Here is a 16,392-nt window from a genome sequence, read left to right as displayed (position 1 = left end):
AAAACAGAACTTCAGTAAAATAACATAACATCACTTTTAATTACATTTAAAATTTTACAAAAATGCTTTGTTATGCAATGACCAGGTGTGAAGTTTGCAAATAGTGAAGGAAAGCTAGTGTGAAGTGCTTAGTGAGCACATGCTTGAAATAACTGCTCGTGTGATTCCAAAATTGCTGAATTGAATGTTATGCTCAAAAGTAAAGAAACAAGATTTTAAAAGCCTAGGTACAGAAAGAAAGACCTTAACTAGATTCAATTACATGGTAAAAAATGGAGTCAGTAAAACTGAAGGGATTTACACATTCAGCATATTTGCTGAGCATCTACTACATGCCAGAAATTATGTAACAAGAGAAAATCCTTTGAGATTTACTACAGTTGGTCTTGAGCTTTTGTTTTCTGTACATTTTCCTCACTTCATCTTCAGTTCTGGGGTACCCTTAAAACTCAGTCCTGTCTATCATGGAAATGTACTTGGTTCATCAGTTTCATGAAGGAGTTCTCTCTAGTCACTGTCTTCACCCACCTTCTCATTTCAATACAGCCTATTCTGGTATCTCACGTACTGCACTACAGAAGGTGCTTTCTCTTAAGTTAAAAACAGCCAAACTGTCTAACCTGATTACCTCTTTTTCATGTTTTATTTGGTGTCTCTGAAATATCAGAGACTACCTATTCCTTTAAATTCCCTTCACTTTGCTTCTATATCATGATCCTAACAAACTGCTAGCCACACCAACTCTTCCAACTACCCATAAACGTTTCTGGTCCCTAGGGACTTTTATCTCTAGTACTTTTCAATCTGACTTTCCTGTGTTGACCTCAACTATTATCTCTGATATCCTTTATTTGCAAAAATCTTGCCTCCATTCAAGACTTCTTTCTTGATCCCCCGGCCCATAGCTCCAAGTGTCTACTTTGCATCTAAACCTGAATATCCCATATGTACTTCAAACTCAATATAGTCAAGGAGAGGCATTAACCTTCCCTTCCCCTGATCCATAAAACTGAGTCACATAAAGTAGAATTCAGTTGATTCTGCCTCTAAAAGGTCAATCAAATTTGCCCAGTTGTCTCCAAACCCCCTTACTCTAAGCCTTTGATGGGATTCAGCACATGCTACCCTCAAATACAGTACCTTGGTATATTGAAAATTTTAAGCTGAAAGAGTTTGAGAAAACAGCAGAAGCAGATGAGGCACTCTGATCCCCCACTCCCACTCTTATCCCCTGAAACAAGTTGTAAAACTCTCAGGTGGGAGATGCCCTCATCCTTATCTCCAAATACAAAGGGATACAGAGAAGAATGCTAACCAACAGGCTACACTGTTTCCCCCAGTTCATTACACTTCATACTCCCTGACCTATCATAGTCCCCCATGACTGTCCACTCTTAATCAAACCTAGCATAAAATTCTCAGGTTTAACTGTTACTTTGGGTCTTCATTTCCTTATAAAGGATCCTTATAAAACTTATATTAAATAAATGTGTATTATTTTTCCTGTTTTCTTCTGTCCTTGGCAGTTTAATTTCAGACCCATTCAGGGACTCAGAGGACACTCTCTACCTTAATTATCTTTCACCAAGACCAGACAGATGACTGACCACCTAACTTCTCTTGGCCAGTTTCTCTTCCACCACATATTTTCTGTAACACAAAAGTTATAGAAAGGTATAACTTGCTTCTAAAGCAAAACTTAGATTATTTAACTGCCCTGACTAGACACATTTCATGAATTTAATTTTTTTAAGTGGAAAGAACACTTAATATCTACCATCCTAACAGACTTTTAAGTGTGCAATACACACTTAAAACCTACCATCCTAACAGACTTTTAAGTGTGCAATACAGTATTGTTATCAATAAGCACAATGCTGTACAGCAGATCTCTAGAACTTACTTATCTTGCATAACTGAAACTTAGTACCTTGATGAATATCTCATTTCCCCCTCACCCCAGACCTGGCAATGATCATTCTATTCTTTTCTTCTGTGGTTTGGCTATTTTTGATATCTCTTATCACAATAGCCAAGATGTACACTGATGGATGAATGACCCACAAAAATGTGGTATATAAACACAATGGAACACCACTCCACCTTAAAAAAGAAAGAAATCTGGCAACATGCAATAATGTGGACAAACCCTGAAGACATAATTACAAGTGAATTAAGCCAGCCATAGGTGGACAAACACTGCATGATTTCACCCGCATGGAGAGGTCTATCTTTCTGCAGTCTCTGCTCAGAGACGTTAGTCTTTTCAGGAGTGCACGGATCCTTGGAAGGCTGAACTGATTTGTATATCCTCTTGCTGATATGTGAGAGCAAATCTTAATTTATAGAGAAGGATGGTGCCTGAGGAGTAAAAAATGTCTAGGCCATATGATAGATATATCATCCTCTGAAGTCTCCAGGAAACTCACATTCTAGAAAGACCTGCTCAGACATTGCTCCCTGGACCAAGTCTTGGGAGACTTCCACCACTCCTTTCCTCGTGTCTAAGCCAAGTGTCACGCATTACTGCTGGCCTCTGCTCCACCTGAGCCCACTCCAGCAGGACCACCTGCTGAGAACAAGGAGTCCCAGGCCTCGCTGCAAGGCATGGAGCTGCAGGAGGCTCTCTGGAGACCACAGCCCCAGTAAAGGCTAGGTCATCTTTGCATTATTTCTTTGCTACCTTGTGGGGCTGCTGACAAACCACCTTTCTTAGTGGAGGACTGGCAAGGAGGTGTGGCAGCACTATTACTCCTAGCAGGAGGTATTACAGAGATATTTGCATTCCAGGAGGTGACACCAGGGCACCATACTCTTGCTGGTGGCGTGGCTCACAGGAGCCTCCCAACATAGGGGGAAGTTAGAAATGAATTTTCACCCCCATTTTACAAGGGAGCAGCCCCATGTCTGGCGTTACTTGCCTCAGGTTACTCACAGGACAAAACAAAGTGTCTTATGTTGGACATCTCAGTTTCCTCATTTGTAAAATAGGACAATACATAGTTCATATGACTGCAGGAAGGATGAAATGAGCTATCATAAGAAAGTTTTAATAATATATGATTTGCTGACTAATTGCCCACTTACTTTCTTTTGCCGCTTATCTCCTTGGGGAATACAGCAAATAGATCACATATGTTGCTAAAAGTTATATAGTGATTTTACCATTTAATCTTCACAACAGTTCAATGAGATAAGTACAATTATTTCCATTCCTACCTTACAGATGAGAAAGCTGAGGCAAAGAGAGTTTGACTATCTTATCCAGATCATGCATGGCTGAGTCCAGATTCTCATAACCAACAGTGTATACCAACTCCCAAAGACAGGAAATTCTCATGATGATAAAATTAACTTCTTCATCACTTTCAAACAATTGAACCAAGATTTTGAAGGAAGGAAAATAGTATAGAAGATTAACAACTTTATAATGTGGCAATACAGCAGGGTAATGATAGATGAATGGTGTGATCAACATATTTTAAACATTCAACCTTTCAATTAAATGTGTCTATTAAAACTTCAAAGTAACCTTCTTTGTGGCAGGTCATTCTCCAAGTCCTAATTGTTATCTCATTGTTTCATATAATAATTGCAGGTGCTTCTGCAGCTTGCTTGCTTTCCTGTCAGGAAATCATGAATATCAAGAAAATGTAAAAAGTTTTACCTCTGAACTTAATTTTGAAAATTAAATTTAGAGGTAATATGCCCAGTGAACTCCATGGACAATGTTTCAACTCCCCCCAAAGTCCACAACTGAAATGCTATTTTCTGTTATTTTGAAGTGTTACAAAAATATCTATGACATCTACATTTCCAAGACTATGCCCATTTGCTCATCTTCTGAAATATGTTTTTAAAAGACTGTTTTTAAAATCCGACCTTAATTTGCATCTGTCTAAATACTCTATTTTTATAATTAAAAATGTTTTAATATATGGACCTTTAAACAGTTTGTAATCTCCAGAAAAATGACAACAGTTAGATCTTACTGGGTCTATTTAAGAACCTTGTCACTTAAAATAAAATTCTCCTTCCTTTATAATAAAGAAAAAAATTAATAAAAACAATTAAAATTTCTTGCATAGAATAGTGTTTCCAAAGGTGCTTTAAAAGCAGAAACTCTTATTAAAAAGAGTTAAGTGCACTACAACCTATAAAACTGGTAAAATGGGAAAACTCTGATTGAAACAGAAATAGGAAATATTGAACTCTCCTTTATTTTACTATAAAAGTCAATAAGGTCCCATGTTACATCCTAAAATATAGATGGAACATCTAGAATCCTTACAGAAACAGTCAGAAGGCCACTCTAAACTGAGACCAACATTCTACATAAAAGTGAAGCAAGCTATTTTTAATAAGCTGTTGCTCCATTTATGTGATGCTTCTTACCATATGGAGTTGCATTGACTTTATAAAATAACTTCCCTGAATAAGAATAAAATCAAGTATCTTAAACTTCATATTGAAAATCTCTAAAATAACATAAGAATATTACTCATTCATTTTTGTAATTTCTATCCCTGTCCCAAACTGAATCTGTCAAGAAGTTATTTATATGCCATCTGATCACTGCAATATTGACATGATACAGTTTAAAATACATGATTCCTGAATTCCATGCTCACCAATGTGCACAGTGAAACCTAAAGAGATGTAAACACAATTTGAGCAGAAAACCATATAATAAAAGTATGTGTGTATATATGTATATATAAGCATATATTATTATGATATATATGATAAAATATAATATGATATGATATGATCTAATATACATATTACATGTAAAACCCTCAAGTCCTCCCTTTCTAGGGAGACCTAGGAACTACATAGCTGCTGATGTTATATAAGCACAGCTTATTCTCAAACTTTTGGGAATTTTACACAGGCATCATCCAAAGAAAGGCGAATACTAGAAACTGTATGGCCTACTCAAATGAAGCCAGGTTCACTAATCATAAGTCATCAAAAATTTAGCAATATTCTGGAAAATGGGCTAAAATTAGCCAAGAAAAGATGATGGCTGAATTTTATTAAACGAAGTTCCTGCTGGTCAGTTTTCCTCCACTTCAGTTAGTACCAGATATAAGGGTTATTTCTCTACATTTTAAACTGATTTATAATCATTTCAAATAAAAAATGTTTAAAGTACATGATTCCATTTGAATTTGAGAAAGACACATTTCTTCTTATTTTCAACCATGTAATATTTAATTTGAGGGCATAGCACTGAGTAATAATCTAACAATACAGCAAATACATTTTACCACAGCATAAAGAATAGAACAGTGTTGCAACTACTGTTTACATCAGTAGAGAAACTACAGCAAATGATTAAACTGTCTTAGTAATCAAATAGGTTATTATTTCCAAATAATTACACGCAGAAAATTCAACATGGTTGCAGTGGACTAGTATATTTTTTGATAACCAGAATATGAACATCCTTCCCCTCTGTATAAATTTTGGTGAGAGGCAAAGCCCCCGAACCATTATGGAAGCCCAAACAACAAATATTCCTTCTCCCTATCTCTCCAAAGGCAAGGGCATGGCCACCTGACCAATCATAACTTCCCACCCAGAATTTTAAAGTTAGAAGGAGTGACTTAAGGACCGAGGCAGAATTGGGAATTCAACACATAGCAATGGCAAGTGCCTAGCAATGAGAGGCAATACTTCTTTATTTACCCATTCATTCAATACTTATTTAGTGAACACCTACAACATGCCTTTCACTCATCCAATTCATTCACAATTTTACTAAAAATCTACTATGTGCCTTTATTTTAGGCACTGATATCAAGAGTCCAGACCTAGTAGTGATAACCGAACTATTTCAGGGTTCCCTGCTGTCTGTCCTCCTTAGGTCTTTGGCATATTTCAGAATTTGGTTTCCTACTTAACCCTAAAACTATTGGAAGAAAATAGAGACAGAAAGCTTGTTGACACTGATCTGGGCAATGATTTTTTGGGTATGATCCCACAAGTATCGGCAACAAAAGCAAAAATAAATAAATGGGACTACATCAAACTAAAATATTTCTTTCTGCACAGTAACAAATCAACACAGTGAAGAGATAGCCGACGGAGTGGGAAAAAATAACCGATAAGGGGTTACTATCCAAAATATATAAAGAAGTCAAGCAACTCAATAGCAAGAAAACAAATAACCTGGTTAAAAACTGGACCAAGGACCCGAATAGTGATTTCTCACAATAAGAGATACAAATGGCCAGCAGGGATATGAAAAAGTACTCTTCACTAATCACCAGGATATGCAAATCAAAACCACAATGAGATATTATTTCACATCTGTTAGTACAGCTATTACCAAAAAGATACAAGATACCAATTGTTGGTAAGGGTGTAGAGAAAAAGGAATTGTACACTGTCAATGGGAATATAAACCGGTGTAGCCAATATGGAAAAAGTATGAAGATTCCTCAAAAATTAAAAATAGAACTGCCATATGACCCAGCACCCCCATTTGTGGGAATACACCTAACAGAAACGAAATCAGGATCTCGAAAAGAGATCTGCACTGCCATGCTCACTGCAGCACTGTTCACAAGAGCTAAGGTATGGAAACAACCCAAGTGCCGTCTGAAAGAAGAATGGATAAAGATAAGGTGTATATATATATACAATGGACTAATAACCAGCTTTCAGACAGAAGAAAATCATGCCTTTACAGTAAAATGGATGAACGTAGAGAACATTATACTAAGTTATGTACACCAGACAAAAAAACAAAAACAAATACTGTATGATCTCACTTACATGTGGAATATGGAAAACAAAAACAAAAACAGTTTAACTCATAGAAGCAAAGAGTTAAATGGTTACCAGGGGAGGGAGAGAGGGAGAAATGGGGAGATCTTGGTCAAAAGGAACAAAGTTGCAATTATGTTGGCTGAAAAAGACCAGAGATGTGTCGTACAGGCATGATGACTACCCTTAATGACAGTATTAAACCCTGGAAGTATGCTAAGAGTAGATTTCAGGTGTACTTATCAGACCAAAAAATGTTAACTATGCAAAAAGACAGGTTAATTAGCTTGACCATAGCAACATTTCACTATATGTATGTACATCAAATCAGCATCTTGTACACCTTATGAATATAAATTTTATTTTGAAATATGTATTTTTAAAAGTTAACAACTATAATAAATACCCTAAGTCAAGTGAGGTCTAAATCACAGAGGACAGTACAATTTTGTAAAAACATTAATTATCTCCCACATGAATCAACAGTTTCAGTGAAAAATCAGTCAAAATCCATAGTGTTTTTGTGGGACTTGATTTTTAAAAATCTACATGAAAGAGTAAAAGTCCAGAACACAGGAAAGCCTATTTTTTTTTAAAAAAGAACAAAGATACAAAGCTATATACAAAGTCATAATGTTTCAAAAAAGTAATATTTATGTGTTAATGATGGTGGAAAAGACAAAGAAATTAATGGAATAAAATAGGCAGAAGTTTTCAGATTACAAATTGGAAACTATTAGTGGGTCAGGAAATCAATTTAGTAGTTACCACCAGATTTGTTTTTTTACATGGTTTGGAAGAAAAGAGAAGTTATCAGAGTATAACACACGTATTGGGGGGGTGTTGTTTGATGAACGTTTTGTGTCATGTGTGCATATGTGGGTGTTGGATCAGGTTTAAAAAGTACGTTTATTTCTTATTTTGCCAAATACTATAAAAAGTTTGCAAAACATCAAAATAATAGAGAAACAGAAGAGCACACAGGAATTTGGAATATGATGGTATTTCAAAGCTGTAGGAAAGAGAACTATTCAATAAAGGATGTTGCTATCTATATAAAAATAATAATAATACAGTTGGCACCACATCATACAGAATACATAAAACTGTATTTCCAATGGGCTAAAAATGCCTCTGAAAATACTTCTATGAAAACAATAGGAATGAATAAGTATAAGTGAAACTTTACAACAAAAATGCCTCATGAATGTTTAAAGACAAGGAGACAATATTTGCAATGTCTACAAAAAGTACAGATCAGTATTTAAAAAGTATATCTGTCTCATTTGTATCAATTAAAAATATATAAGCTTAATAGGAAAATGGATACAGGATATTAACAGACAAATACACACATATATGTCCAACTCCAGAGTGCAAATTAAAACAACAATATAGCTTTTAGCCCTCTTGCTGGCAAAGCCAAAAGAATTTAATAATTTCAAGTGCTGGTCAGGAACTAAGGAAAATTACAGTGAAATATGCGGGTGAGGCGGGGGCAGTAAACTGTCAAGATAATTTGGAGGGCAAGTTGCAAGTATCTATTAAAACAAACATAATTTCTAACTCAGCAATTCTATGTTGTGGTAATTATCATAGAGAAACACACACAATCTTGCCCAGAGAGAAATACATAGAAGTATCCATTGTTGCCTGGTTTACAATAGGAAAAATTTAAATGAACTAGGGTTAATTAAGAGAAAAATGTCTAAGGAAGCTGAGGTATTTATATTGTGCACACCAGTAAAAGAAACAAGCTGTATCCATGTAATATAGCTAGATTTCCAAGAATTAATGCAGGAATGACTACACATACAAAAAAAATTTCAGAACAATACATGTGGGTTTAAACCACTAATATTAAAGACTACAGAATACTATGAAGTACTACATAGTCTCTCTGGGGATAGTATGGGCACATTCATACATACACACACTGAACAGACAGCGAGCTGAGACAGAGGCAGCGGATGAACACAGGGGCTTTGACCTGCTCTGATGAGGTAAGGTTTTATCCCCAGAGGTTCCATTTGGCTATTTTTTCAAACACATTTTGTCTGTTTTTTCTGCTTTTGATAGCATAGTGTCTTTACTCAAGTTTTTTTATTTCTTCTTTTATGTTCCTACCTAGTAATTCTATAATTTGAGGCTCTGGGCCATCTAATCCTACTGCTCCCTAGCTGACTCTCAGTCTTCATTGTATTTTCCTTCTGTCTTGTGAGCGGGTCCTCAGTAGGGACTACCTAGCCAGGGCAGACAGTGCACCCTTCCACAGATGTTCATTTGCTCTCCTGCAGAAGGATCACCTACCCTGGACATTGTTGTGTTCTCTCCCTGTTTGCAGGCTCCTGTATAACGCAGGCAGTGACCATTCACTGAGGGCAGGCCCTTGGAATACTCAGAGAAGTCTTTTGTTTTTGATGAGGAACAATGTCAAAACTAAGAAGTCAACTGATCATCACCTTGTGCTGCTCAGTTCATTTTTTCCCCCTATGTCAAAACTTTTGCTGTGTGAATAGCCTTCCGGGAGTTTTCAGTCCCAGTTTTCTGGGGGTTTTGCATTCCAACTCCCCTCATTTCCTAGACTCAAGGCCCTGTTCTTAGATCTGAGGCTCTTAGAACTCAGGTACTTTGTTGACAAATACAAGAAAAACTAACCTGACGTCAATTCACAGATTTAATACCTGGTCACCAGTTTTGGTCAGCAGAAACTGTCTTAATTTTTTCTGTACTTAGCTATATATTTAAAAGAATTTTTCAATGTTTTAGATTATTAGGTATGGCAGGAGGATTTTCAGATTCTTTAATTTACTATATTTCTGGAAATATGTTTTAATATCTTTTCTTTTTTTATTAATTTTTATTGAAGTATCATTGATATTTAATCTTATATTGGTTTCAAATATACAACACAGTGATTCAACAGTTCCCCATATTATAAAATCCTCACTCCCTCTAGTGCAGTTACTATCAACATAGGAAGATGTTACAGAGTTACTGACTATATTCTCCACATGCTACTACTATCCCCATGACCAATTTATATTATGATTGAATTTTTGTGCCCATTTATCCCTCTCTGCCCACTCCAACTCCTACCCCCTGGTAACCACTAGTGACTTCTTGATGTCTATAAGTCTACTGCTGTTTTGTTTATTGTTTTGCTTTATTTCTATATTCCACAAGTAAGTAAAATCACATATTTGTCTTTCTCCACCTTGCTTATTTCACTGAGCCTAAACACCCTCAAGATCCATCCATGTTGTTGCAAATGGCAGGGTTTTTTTTATGACTGAATAATATTCTATTGCATTTATGTACTATACTTTCTTTATTAATTCTCTATTGATGGACATTTAGGCTGCTTCCATATCTTGGCTATTATAAATAACAGAGTGGTAAACATAGGGATGCATGCATGTATGTTTTTGAATCAGGGATTTTGTTTCCTTTAGGTAAATTCCTAGAAATGAAATTACTGGGTGGTTTTTTTGTAGCCTAGTATGTAATCTATTCTGGATAACATTCCATGTATGCTTGAGAAAAATGTGTATTCTGCTGCTTTGGGGTGGAATGTTCTATATATATATTTGTTAAGACCATCTGATCTAGTAAATTGTTCAGTGCCTCTGTTTTTTTATTTATTTTCTGCCTGGTTGATATGTGTCTATTGATGTGAGTGGTGTGTTAAAGTCTCCTAAAATGAATGTGTTGCCATCTCTTTCCTCCTTTAATTTTGTTAGTATTTGTTTTACATATTTAGGTCCTCCTATGTTGGGTACACAGGTATTTATAACAGTTATGTCCTCTTGTTGGACTGACCCCTTTATCACTATGTAATGTCCTTCTTTTTCTCATTGCTTTGTTTTGAAATCTATTTTGTCTGATACAAGTACTGCACTCTTGCTTTTTTCTCCCTATTATTTGCATGAAATATCTGTTTCCATCCTAGTCTGTGTATGTCTTTGAGTCTGAAATGAGTCTCTTGTATGCAGCATAGAGATGGGTCTTGTTTCTTTACCCACTCTGCCACTCTATATGTCTTTTGATTGGTGCATTCAGTCCATTTACATTTAAGGTAATTATTGATAGGTATGTAATTATTTCCATTTTATTGTTTTCTGCTTGTTTTTATAGTTCCACTCTGATGCTTTCTTCCTCTCTTATATTCTTCTCTTGTTATTTGATGGTTTTTAGTGTTGTGATTAGATACCTCTTTCTCAAATATTTTGTGTCTCTATTACAGACTTTAGGTTTGTAGTTACCGAAAGGTTCAAGGATAGCTTTCTGAATGTATGTCGATATTAAGTTTATGATTGCTTTTTCAAACACAATATGAAAGCACTTCTTTTTTCTTTTTTCCTCTTCCACGCTTTATGTATTAGATGTCATAATCTGCACTTTTTATATATCATTGACTGATACTGTGTATAGTTCCTTTTACTACTTTTGTTTTAATTTCATACTTGTTTGGTAACTAATTGGTCTACTACCTTTACTATGGGTTTATTTTTACTGATGAAAACTATTTAGCTTTAGGAACATTTTCATCTACAGCAATCTCTTTAGCATATCCTGTAATGCTGGTTTAGTGATTATAAATTCCCTGAGCCTTTATTTACCTGGGAATTGTTTAATCTCTGCTTCATATTTGAATGATAATCTCACTGAGTAAAGGACTCTTGGTTGAAGGTCCTTCTGTTTTGCTACTCCCTTCTGGCCTGCCGTTTCCACTGAGAAGTCTGCTGATAGCCTGACTGATTGGGTTTCACTTATAGGTAATCTTTTTTCTCTCTTGGGTTACTTTCAGTACCCTCTATTTATCCTTAATCATTGTCATTTTTAAGTATTTTATGTCGTGATGTTGTCTTGCTGGGGTTCCTTTTATTAGGGGCTCTCTGTATTCCCATAACCTGAGAGTATTTACTTCCCCAGATTAGGAAACTTTTCAACAATTATTTCCTCAAAGAGACTTGCTATCCCTTTGTTGCTCTCTTCTCCTTCTGGTACCCTTATTATGAAAAGATTCTTTCATTTGGATTGATCACACAGCTCCCTTATCATTCTTTCATTCCTAGAAATTATTTTTTCTTTCTATTCCTGTTTTGTTGTATTCCTGTTCTCTAATTTCCATCTCATTGCTTGTTTTCTCAGCTTGCAGCAATCTATTATTCATTCCCTCCATTGTCTGTTTCATTTCAGTTACTGTATTCTTTAGCTCTGAGTGGCTCTTTCTCAGCTTGTGTATCTCTTTGTTGAAGTCCTCCCTGAGATCTTTAATACTTTTCTGCAGATCCCTAAGCATATTTGTTACTTTTACTTTCAAATCTTTATTAAGAAGATTGGTAATCTCCATTTCATTTATTCTTCTTTCTAGTGTTTTATCCTGTAGTTTTGTTTGGATCAAATTCCTGTTCCTCTTCATTTTGTCAGTGTTTCTGTGTTTCTTCCTTTATATTAGATATATCTGCTATGCTTCCTGGTCTAGAGAGTGACTTTATGAAGAAGGCATCCTGTGGTGCCCAGGTGCTCAAGACTCTCTATTGTCCAGTGCCTGGTTCTCCTTTGCTGTGGAGCCCCAGTTGCTGTTGGTGGGCGATGGGTGGGGCTGCCATACTGTCTGCCAGCAGTGGTCATAGTCCACTGTGCTGGCAGTTTGCCTCAGCTGGTCCTTTGCGATCAGAGCAGTGTGTTCTGATCATTGTGGGTGGGGCTGCCCTTTGCCTGCCCTGCAGAGGATGGCTTATAGCAAGGGCAGGACAGTGGTGTGGCTCTGGGGCAGGGTAGGACACATTAAGTCATGTGATGGCAGGGTGCACTGTGGCACTGAGTTGCTGGGCACACCCTGGCAGTGGCGTGGCACACAGCATGGGGCTTGGCCACCCATGGGGAGGAAGGAACTCTGGGAGCAGGCTCCTGTAGGTGCCTCCCCAGTTGGGCTGAGGTGGGGCCAAGAAAGCTGGGAGAGCTCCCCTTGCTTGCCAGGCAACAAAGTCTGATGCTGCTGGGCCAAGCAGGCAGGCATGCTGGTGGTGCACAGGGAAACACCTCTGGGCAGAGCCCAGTGAGGAGGTTAGAGTGTCTGAGGCTCCCAAGACTGCCTGAACTGTTGGGTCGAGGAAGGGCTGGGAAGGTATGTCCATCTGTACTTTCTCTTGCAGAAAAAGCTCCATCCGACCCTGGTCCCTCTGGCATCCTTCCCTGTTCTGGCAGATATTTCAAACTACTGCCTCTGCTTTGGGTCTCGGGACTGGCAGAGCATGCCTGTCCTCCACAAGCAGCTGGAGTCTCAGCCTCCCAGAGTGTTCCAACTGTCCCTGGTATCCAGCCCTGTTAATCACAGAACCCAGTGCAATGCGGACTCGTGGTCCCAGAGCAGATCTCCAGGGCCAGGTGTGCAGCATTCCCGTGCCTCTATTCCCTTTGCACTCCATCCCTCTTTCTTCCACCTGTGGGCTGGGCTGGGGGAAGGACTAGGGTCCCGCTCAATCATGGCTCTGCCTCTTGTGTGATCTTCTCTTCTTTCCCAGATGGTCTGTTCTGCAGTATGCAGGTCATTTTCAGGTTTAGCTGTATTTGCTATAGTTGCTTCCTTGGTTTGTTTGTGGGAGGAGGTTTCTGTCTTTCCTTCCTATGTCACCATCTTTTTAACATAACTTTCTCAATATTTTTTTAAATAAACCCATTTTTACTTCATGTAACTAAAAGATTAGTTTAAAAAATTTTTTAGATCAAAGAAACAGAAACTGTATTTCTCTATATGTGCTTTAGTGAAGATGAAGTTCTTGACTTAATTCTCAAGGATTGGGAGGATCTGAACATCATCGGGAGGAAAGGGAAGAGAAGGGGTCATAACAAACATGTCCCTGTCGCACTTATGCTAGAGAGTCCCGTGTCTGCTACTCAGCACCATCACCTAACTTTTTGGTGAGATGCTTTATTAAATGTTAGCAATCATGTAATTACTAAGTCATTTGTCTTCCCATGTTGAGGTTACAGGAAACAGCTCCACAGCTATTCTTTCTTTAAAATACAGAGCAGTGGTTCTCAATGGGTATATTTTTGCCCCCCAAAGGACACATGGCAATATCTGGAAATGTTTCCAGTTGTCACAACTTAGTGGGTGCTACTCAAATCCAGTGAGTAGAGGCCACAGCTGCTGCTAAACTTCCTCCAATGCCCCAAACAGCCCTCCACAACAAATCCAGTCAAAATGTTAATATTTCTGCTAATGAGAAACCATGGTGAAAAACAGAGTTGCTAGCAGCTACTGCCACTTGTGTTACTATGGTAGACCCCTCTTCCATCTTCTCTTCCTACCACTCTGTGTGAATGTTAGGATTCACTTTTTTTTCCCACTGTACATCGATGGTCCTTACATAAAATGCAATCACTGGCAGTCTGCCTCTGAGAAGCATCATAAACATTTGCACCTCACTGAAGTCATTCTAGGATCTTCTCTGCAACAGAGTGTCTGAGAAGCCAAATATAAGGGACTCCCACTTCTTTCCTCTTTCTCAACCTCACTGACCAAGCACCTGGCCCTGGAGTATGAGTAGTCCTAACCCAGACCTCCTGCCTGGCTGGTTCTAGGCAACATGGCTACCTGTCCTGACCTTGATGAGTGTTCCCAAATTTTGCTCCACACTTTAATCTACATATCTTCTCTGCCAATGACTGCTTTTTCTCCCTGCTTCACCAGGACCTTACTAGGCCACCTGCTCACATCTCAACATAGTACAAATGTGCCACTGGGGAGCGCCTATGCCAACAAGGATGGTCAAGAAAACTGCTGGCCTGTGTTTCAATTTCAACCTCTTTGGTTAAACTAAAACACACTGATTGAGAAACCAAGCACCTTAATATGCAGAGGAAAATAAAAATTAGTAGTAATAATTAAGAAATACTCAAATTACTGTGCACAAACAATAAATGCCAGATACTGACAATGGGAAACTTAGTACAGTGATATAAAAACAGTGTATTATCAAACAATCAGTTTTTAAGACCCAGTGATATCAGAAAAAAAGACTTATTTTTAGTCAAGTCAATTATCCTTTAAAAAATATATTCATTATCTCAGCAAATGCAATTTCTAAGATAAAACTATTCAAGAATAGGCAGTTAAAACAGATTTGTTTCATTGTTTTTCAAACTTTTTACGTAGTTTCAAAACTAATGTAAGTCTTCTTAAACTAGGTATAATGGTTTTTAATAACCTGCTGAAAGAAATGGGTAACTAAGCATTAAGAAAGCCTGCATAAAATAATGACTAATAGAATGGTCCTTGGTACCAGACTGCCTGGATTCAAAACCAAGATCTGACTTCCCACCTGTGACTTTGGTCAGTTTGCTTAATCCATTTGTGCCTCCTTTTCCTTATCTGTAGACTGTGAACAGTAATAGACTGTGAACAGTAACACAAACCACTGCAGAGTTGTTATAAAGATTAAATTAAATTATATTTAGAAATACATACATGGTACATAGTCAACACTATTATATGTCTGTTAAGTAAATAATTAGCAATTTTTTAAAAACAGAAAATAAGTAAACAACCAGGCTTTCATGAATCTACAGTCATGTTTTTCACTCTTCCAGGCATAAGACCCTGTGTTTCCCAATCTTGAGCATCTTTGGGTAAGTATGTGTACTAAGAGCTGGGCCAATGTTATCATGCTGGTCCAAAATTTCTAACTAATGTATTATATTTGAATCTCTCTACAAGAAACCTTTACCCTAACACAGAGATCAACTTCTAAAATGCCCAAAAGGAAAGAGAAAATACTAACAGAAATGTTGTAAGCCCAATTCAAATAAAAAATGATATGACAATATGAAGGATTCCATTCATAAAGTAGATTAAAAACCCTAGTGATAACAGTAAGAATGTCTGTGGTTCCTAATAATCACAAACACATCTTCAGATTTAAATTCTGTATTTCAGTAAAGGCAGTTCCTAAGACCAAACTTTTTGATAGGAAGATAACCAGAACAATCTATATGAAAATACAACCATCTAGGTCACAGCTCAGAGATCCAATGTTTCAAAATTAATGTCAACTCTCTTCTTTTATCAAATCAAAACAAATCTGGACTTAAATCAGGAGAGACTTTATTCAGAAAGTCCATTGCAATAGGGAAAATGCTCCAAACTTTAGATGTACAAGCATTTTCATATCAAGCAGAAAAAACATTTCTTTTGAGCAGAAACGGGGCAAACTAGTAGGTTGAAGTAGAAAGAATGACCAGGCTGTGGTCATGCATTTAATGCTTGCTCAGACTTAGAGCAAGCTGAAGATCAGGGGCCCAGGAGGAAGAAAAAAAACCAGTGACAGCAATGTCACTGACAGTATTATAATTTCTCTGCCTGAAGATTTCCCAGTGAACACATGAATTCTCCTTCCAATGCAGTGATTTGAATGGATGCACCAGTAAGAACTGATGGAAACAAGAAAGTATCTACAGATCAAAATGAACCCTTCCCCCGACTCCCAGGTACCCCTCTGCTAGAGAGCCATCCTCAGCCTCGGCATGTCTGGACTAGCTGCCTCCTCCCTGACACTGAACAGGCTGTCCTCATCGCATTAGACTCCCACATACCCCATTATAATT

The 16,392-nt window shown here is 37.4% G+C and overlaps 1 protein-coding gene and 1 long non-coding RNA gene across 5 annotated transcripts in view; one reads left to right on the top strand and one right to left on the bottom strand.

The window, feature by feature from the left end:
• EMB (embigin) overlaps window positions 1-16,392 on the bottom strand; it is a 44,057-nt gene that overhangs the window by 17,639 nt on the left and 10,026 nt on the right. The gene's annotated exons all lie outside the window — the stretch shown is intronic.
• Window positions 12,786-16,329, top strand: LOC140849442 (uncharacterized). The gene is made up of 3 exons (XR_012131256.1): window positions 12,786-12,910; window positions 15,379-15,417; window positions 16,192-16,329. It is a non-coding gene; the product is annotated as an uncharacterized lncRNA (long non-coding RNA).

The sequence above is a fragment of the Manis javanica genome, chromosome 1 (genome assembly GCF_040802235.1).
Source record: "Manis javanica isolate MJ-LG chromosome 1, MJ_LKY, whole genome shotgun sequence".
Classification (NCBI taxonomy): domain Eukaryota; kingdom Metazoa; phylum Chordata; class Mammalia; order Pholidota; family Manidae; genus Manis; species Manis javanica.
Note: the sequence above shows the minus strand (reverse complement) of the source record. Positions and strands in the feature narration are given on the sequence as shown.